Source organism: Morone saxatilis, unplaced genomic scaffold (assembly GCF_004916995.1).
Source record: "Morone saxatilis isolate NCDOM2014 unplaced genomic scaffold, NCSU_SB_2.0 Contig15, whole genome shotgun sequence".
NCBI classification, from domain to species: Eukaryota; Metazoa; Chordata; class Actinopteri; family Moronidae; genus Morone; species Morone saxatilis.
The window spans coordinates 6830868-6838812 of record NW_023339707.1 but is presented as its reverse complement, the minus strand read 5'-3'; positions in this window follow the sequence as shown (position 1 = coordinate 6838812).

Here is a 7945-nt window from a genome sequence, read left to right as displayed (position 1 = left end):
ACATATACATACATACATACACACACACACATACACATATATACACATATATATATACTAATTAAAATTATATTTATTTTATTATTTTCTATAAGTGGATGAATATGGAAGGAAAAACTAGTCAAAACATTGAAACAAAATACAATTGGATATTAAATCTGAAGCAGTTGCCCTAAAACGTTAACTGAAGCAGCTCTGTGTTTTAGCCCCTGTGAGATAGATCCCTTGCCAAAAGTTATGAAGCACTGACTCGGAGAATTTATTCTCAGGTTTCCAGCTTTCAAAGTCATTGCTAGTGGGAATTTCAAACTGAAATCACAGGCACAGAATTGCAAAGGCTGCAATATGGGCATGTGTTAGTTTCCGTAAAAGTGGTGCCAATCAGAATAGACTGGCAGACATGTTTCCCTGAGGGCCAAAAATAATGTGAGGAAAATAGTTACTATGATGGGAGTCTCTGCAATTTTTAACATCACAAAAAAGTTTGTACTGATGTTTTAAAATCACAGAATGTAGTGTAAGACCAGGGCTTGAAAGACAAAAATAACCTACCCAGGTACATTTACTGATACTTTCCTAAAAAGTTTTCTTAAGTTACATTATGGAGTGAAAGTTAATTTAAATCAAATGTAGAATGTTTATAGAGTTTCATTTAGCTTTGTAGACAACTATTCTTATATTAATAATAATGGATGGTAAAAAGCATAGTTTACATTGTGATATCTACCTCAACTGGTAAGGCTGTAGCAGCAAAACCCCTAAGAGTGTGGATGGGGTTTCAAATTCAGCCACAGTGTGCCCCTCACAACGTGCATTGCGTTTGTTGGTAAATGTGTGTAAGGATGTATTCTAAAGCTCCTTGCCTGGTAGAAACAGGCAAGCTTTAAAGTATATTTGTTGTGTGTTACGTTTCTAGTGGAGGCTAGCTTGTATAATTCCTTAGAAATTTATGCTTACCACTCGATTTCTCCAAAATGCTGATGAAAACAAATACATCAAGCCAAAAAAAGTTGGTGCAAGTATAACAGATGACCTTTCTAGGTTTCCATTTAATTTGATTTACTGTATTATTTTGTAGGAGGTGTCACACTAAATAATGGCCACTTATTGATTTGTGTTGAGTTGCACACCTTCGGTGTTTAAGGGGGAGGATAAGCAGAGCTGCAGCCATAGTTTACAGGAGGCATATTCACATAAAAAAAAGTGCCACACTGATTCACTGCTAATATATACCCAATTCTACACTCTTGATACAGTCATTTACCATGGCAACCTTACAGCATGTCATGGAAACCTGACATAATCACTACATATCATGCGCCAAAAAATGTGGAGCATGAGACTGAGAAAGCTGATGTGTTACTATGGCAACATCGTTTGGATGAACATTTCAGTGGCAGCTGGTATGACAGTCTAACTTTCTAGGGTTCTTGTTTTTTTTCTTCTCAACAAATGAAATTGTTGAGAAGAAGGCAGGACTTGTGCCTTAAATGACAGGAGACCTTGGCTGTATCCTACTGCCCACTCACTGGTCTGTAAGAGAGACTAAATTACTGAGAGACTAGTCAAAGAGACTACTTCATGTTGAACATTTTTCTTCTAATACTCCCTCTAAGCAATGCCTCTTGGCTCCTATTAATTCATATATTTTAATTTACTTCTACAGTCCTAAAACTACAACTGCTCCTGTCTTCTCTACACAGGAGCCACAGTATTACTAATCAAGCATTGTGTATGGAAGATTTAAAATGCCCAAACTAAAACAAATCAAACAAAGAAATAAAGTGACATATAATATACAGTATTATATCTATTTCATTTTTCTATATGTAATGTGCCATAATTCAATGAAAAACATGCTAAAAGGACAGTGAATAATCTTTTTTTTATTTTTTCATGCCAAATCAAATCACAAATAGTGATAGTGAAAAAAAGTGAATAGGTGTTTTGCATTACAGTGTTGTCCAGCAGAGAGCAGCATTTCAAGACTAAAGCCAAAACAATTTCATTAATTTTCATGAGGAGGTACAAGTGAGCTTTTTCTTTGTTAAAATGGAGTAGCAACATTGATGCCAAAATGAAAATCAATCAAGTGTCCAATCACAGCTTGGGTTTAAGAGCTGATAGACTCATTCAAGATGAGCCAGGCCTGCACAGAATCAATCATCGGTGATCACCGCACACTGCATGCCAGTTAGATTTATTTCTGACTCGATGCCAACTTCCTCTGATGTCATGCACACATGGGAAACAATAACATCAGTTTTTAGAGTAAGCTGCCGCAGTTGCTCTCCAACAACTGCAAGACAAGGCATGAGGGAAACGCCTGGCAGTCACCTGAGCATAGAGCTGATTGGCTCTTTTTTACCACAAAAAGTCCTTTCTGTGCAATTGCAATTTTTGACACAAGATTATAAGATATTAGTCTCATGTTGCGCAATGGAGGTTTAATCTGTAAAACATATCTTCTGTGGTTGATAATAATAACAATAAAGTTTATTTTTACACACATTCATACACATCTAAAAAGTACCTTTAACCTACAGATGGATCTAACAGGATGTAAATAGTTCTGTGACTTCCTGTATATTCTTTGAAGGCTGCTGGAAACTTTCCGACTTGACTGCACTTTTTTGTCACTACCTCCTGCTGCTGCTGTCTGATGTCATCCACTTTCCAGGCGAGGTGCAGTTAATCTCGAACGAGCCTGATGTCTTTCATATTGTGTGTGCCTCCAAGATGTGGACATAAAAAGGAAATACATGTAACAAGGTGCATTGTACTTCACTTTATTTGTTTTTGTTTATGCATTTTAAAATCCTCCATATTTGTGAACCCAGTTAGCTGCACCTGATACCACCAATATGAAAGCAGGTGGCATGAAGGTTCATCCCATAAAGGTATAATGTAATACACAGTATAAAGTGTGGGACAGGAGTCAAACATTATATATTTTACAATACAATGTAGTACTATTACTTAATCAGTACCTTTCTAGCACAAAAAAAAAATGCATCCTATGTACTGTTGTTTACTTAATTGCACTCCAATGTAAGGTGGTTAAAATGAGGGGGTTGAAATGATGTGCACCCCCCTATAATATTTTTTTTTTAAAGACATAAACTAGTCAATGTCACAAAGTAAATTGTGTATAATGTAGCTGTAGTGGAGTAAATCAGATGGAATTCCAGCAATCTAATCCTAACCTCCCTCCTATATTTCATGATTCATGTTGATTATAGTAATTGTGCACCATGACTCTCAGCCACAGTGGATTTGAAGAGCTGATTGCGATTCAAATACCATACAGCTGAGTCTTTAAGAGAATTAAGTACTGATATTTTGTTGAGATACTGACAGCATGTTATCTTCTGACCATTTTTTGCTTTATCTAAATAATGGACATTAAGCTGGAGATGTTTTCTGGGGGTTAATTAACTCTGGTTGGCAACGTTTAGACCAGTAGCAGACTCAACAAACTGAGCAGGTCAAGGTGCAGGATGATCGGTAGGCAGTAAGTGTGATATGATAAACAGGAATAGCTCCACATTAGTTACATAACACACACAACCAGGCCAGTGCATGTGGGATACTGGATCTCTGGATCTGCTGAGGAGCTAACAAGCAAATGAGGAACAGCTGTGCAGGGAGTTGGCTGATGACAAGTGCAGTCAGGTGAATCTGTAGTGGACAGGTGTGGTACAGCAGGGAAACGTGCAGTATAACACTCAGATGAGGAAAAGTGAGTGATGGAGATGCAGAGCAAAGGAAGAAGATGCAGTGTTCATCATGAAAAGTTGATGATTATAAGTGAATATCTATTCACTATCATAGGGAATACTACTCATCCTTTGAAAATAGTTGTAAAATGTATTCAGCTCTGGGGGAGCTTTTTGAGACATTTTTAGAAAATTGGAAGGTTTTTAACAGAAAGTGTGTGTTACAAATGTGGGCTTTTATCAGGCATTGGCTAACGAAAGCATGGACGTATTAAGAGGAGTGCTGAGTTCCAAGATGTTCCCACATTCATTCCAATGAAAATTGCTCACTGGGTGCAAAAAAAAAATGCTTAGGCTTCCCTTGGCTTCCACATTTCTGGGCCCAGAACATGTTACATCTGCTCCTGGCACACATGAACTAAATGAAAATAATTTACTGATACAGCTCTTTGAAACTTTTAAAATGTTATTGGACTAATTGATCCAATTCTGATTATCCACACTAATTTTTTAAATCAGTAAGTTTGTGTCACAAGTTCTGTGTGCGTCATGTGTCACGTAATACCGTCTGTGGCCGCTACATAAAAATCGCCTCACAGTCATAGACTGTATAAAACATGGTGATGGACAGTCTCTGTGACATCATTTCTGAGGAGCCATTGTTAAGCTCAGTGTGGTCGGCTCTGGCTGCAGCATCTTGGCAGTCATGAGTCCAACAGCCCCCAGCTAATCCAAAAATGTGCAAAGAAGTGGAGCGTGGGGGGAGCTGAGGTTGGCCAAATGAAGCCTATGACGGCACCAATCTGTCACTAAAAGCAGCCACACCCTTAAATGATGCATACATTTGAGCCTTAATATATCTTAAATGGGTGAGTGAGTTATATAATAATTCTCCCCCATGTAGTTGTCATGAACAGGGAAATTAGCTACCAACCTGTAAACATGTTTATTTCTGCAGTAAAGTTAGGCATTTTAATATGGGGCCTTATGGAGATTTATAACCTCTTAAACCAGCCTCAAGTGGCTGTTTGAGGTACTGCAGTTTTTGCTTTGGCTTCATTTTTCAGCCCAGGAGGTTGACACCTGCTCACAGTTCACAGTCCATGTTCCTGCCAGCGTGAATGAAAGTTGATTCATGGGAAGCAAATGGTCCAGCGTTTTTGAAGCTGATACCACACCAAGGACTAGAAGTCAGGATAACCTGCCTCTGATGCATTAATTCCAACCTTATGGACATTTTGCTGTAGTAACCCATTCATTTTTAGAAAAACTGTCCACACAGTATGTTTACAAAGTTATAATGAAGAAAATTTTTCTGATACATTTTACTAACTTGACATCAGACTACGTTTAAAGAAATGTGGTCTACTACTTACTTTTTAAAGTATAACTACACCCTTCAGTTCTGCTAGCTACGTCACGCTCAGCAAATTTAAGTGACTTTAGGGGGTGTGGCCTTGAAACCAACCAGATTGATTGACAGACTAGCCACAGCGGTGTAGCAGAAACAGTGAGCTGTTAGTCAGAGCTAATGAGCAGCCGCTGTCAGACTCTGTGTTTCCAGTTCGGACGCTGGAGGTTGTTTTTAAAAGTTTCTGTGTGGTTCCTGTGTTGTAGCTGAGGTAGTGGCTGAGAGAGGCTAACTCTCCGGTATGTGTGTGTGTCTGAGGGGGGACTGTCAGTGTATGGGATCATGGTAAACATTGCAGTCCGGTGGTGTTTCTAATACTGTCTAAAGCACAGTTCCTAACCACTGCGCCAGAATAGAAAATTACTAAGTAGAGGGTTAGAAAAAACTAACCTAACCACCTGTGAATGATGTGTCTCGATCAGTATACATTTGAAAATGAGCGCAGTGGTTTCACAGACTCCCACTCAAAGTGGAGGCTGTGGGAGGTGGGCTGCCCTACTCTGATTGGAGTGTCTTTGTTTATGCTGATTATGATTTCTGTGACATTATTCGCTTGCAAGGTCTGTGAATGAGGAGATAAAAGTAAGTGTGAGTATGGTGGTTGTTACAGTGTATGGATGAGCCACCTCCGTTGATCTCTTGCCATCTAGGGCTGTGATACTCGACACTCCTCCAGCAAGACTCTGGCATCCAACTGGATATGCACTTATTCTGTTTCTTATTAAATACACCCACACACACACACACACACACACACACAAACACACATACAGAGACAAAGGTGCCCTGTCAGCACACTGGGCCGTTGGCCAGAGCCGCACAACTGTTTTCAGGGAAATGTCATATCCTCTCAATTCAAAGACAAGTAACATAATTTTTTCAATAAAGTTTCAACTCACCTTCACCTTAGTTTACATGTAGTATTTGGTGCAGAAGGAAAAACAAAACGTCTTTTTATTTTGCTGCAAAAGAGTGCAGGAGGAGATGTCTGAAAGAGAACTGGCAGTTTATGTCTTGACAGATAGCTTGAAAGCTGAAGGGGGAGGGGAGGAATTGCACACTTACAAAATGTACCTATTCGCCTGCTGTCTGTAACAACTCTGCTTGATACGCTACTTTCAACTCACTCGTCTGCTTTCACACTGCTGTACTAAAGTCACACACATTTTTTCATATATCAACCTGAAAGGTTCACACTGACACCCTCGAGTTGCAACATCGATGCTGCAAGCAAGAGTTTTAGCAAGGTGCCTCCTCAGATTGAATTAAACTCATTTTAATGAGTGGAGAAAATTTTGGGAAAGGGAAAAGCTGAGATTGTAATTGAGTATACAGTGATAAGATGAACAATTTTGTCTTTGAGCCACTAGCATATGTTTTCCAAAGAAAACAGACTGGGCTTCTTTCATTTGGCATCTATGGATGGCCACAGACATATGCCTGGAATAAGCGAAGAAACGAAACAACAAAGTGATTCGATCCATTTCACACACTGTGCGGTCCTTGCTGGAAGTGGGAAAGATTGGCACGTGATAAATCACCACAGCGCTTGAGTGTTTTGCATGATTAGATGGTGGAGGGAACATTAAATCAAGCTCGATTTGCTAATTGACTTGCTGCAAGACCCTTATCCCTGTGCATTCTGGCTGCAAGCATTTTCCGTGCATAAATGAAAATGATTGTCTAAAAAAATGAGGCACACTGCCAACAAAAAAAATCACCCTTCATCACATAAATCAAGATCTTATTGTCGTAATGCATGGCTTTAGAGGCTGTTATATGTTGCAGCACATCTCTCCTGCTCCAGCTCTGTGCTGCCTTTTATATTTTGTCATTTTGTTGAATCTTACAAAGGCAGCAAGATAAATCAGTTAGAATTTGAGCAACGTCAGCAGAGCCATGTGGAAGGGGGTGCAGTGATGTGAAATGTGGGGAGCTGACCTTGAAGAAATGTTCAATTTGTGTTAGCAGTTGGGGCTAAATTCTGGCTAAACAGTGTATTCTCCGAGCCCAGAGGATGCCAACATATCCAGTAGTTAAGAATAATGTTGAACTTTGTAACATAAATGACATAATCATGAACTAAAAGCATTACTATGCATAGAAACGTAATGCTGTGCTCAATTTTTCATTTCCTCCTTCATATTTATCATGTGTAGAGTAAAAAGGCCAGACTGCTGTTTCCTCTACTTTTATCCTTTTTATTCAACATAACTCCCAGAGACACAAGTATAAAGCAACTCTAGTATGTCGAATGTTAATGCATGAGCCTTCCAACAAGATATCAATGAAAATTTATTGGAGCACACTCAAGGACAATTGACGTACTGCTAGAATATCTCTCTTTAGTCTAGCAGAGGAGCTGTAATGATGAGAAATTCTTCAGTGAAGCATTGTCACCCCGGCAGTGCCTACCTGGAAGTAGAGAGTGTGGGAGCATGGGAGTCATTGCTATGGAAACAAGCATAACACTGACAGAAAAGAGGCATACAAGGGGCATAACTTAAAGCAGAAACTGTGCAGCAGAGGAAAGAATCTTCTAATTGATTGGTCGATAGCACTGACAGAGGTACAGAAATACATTGTTCCATTTTCCCAGGTCACACATGTGCAGCACATTTTCCCCCATGTCTAGGCAGGGGAAAAAAAGTTGTTGTAACAAATGGCTACACTGATGTACAGATACAATATATAATAGCCTAAAGGGGAGGAGCACTGTCTGCTCAGTGGCTTCAAGTTGAAAGCTCTGAGAAAATTTGGCCCAGACAGAAGGCTCCCTTTTTCGATTGAGCCTGTTGTGTTACATGGAGGAATG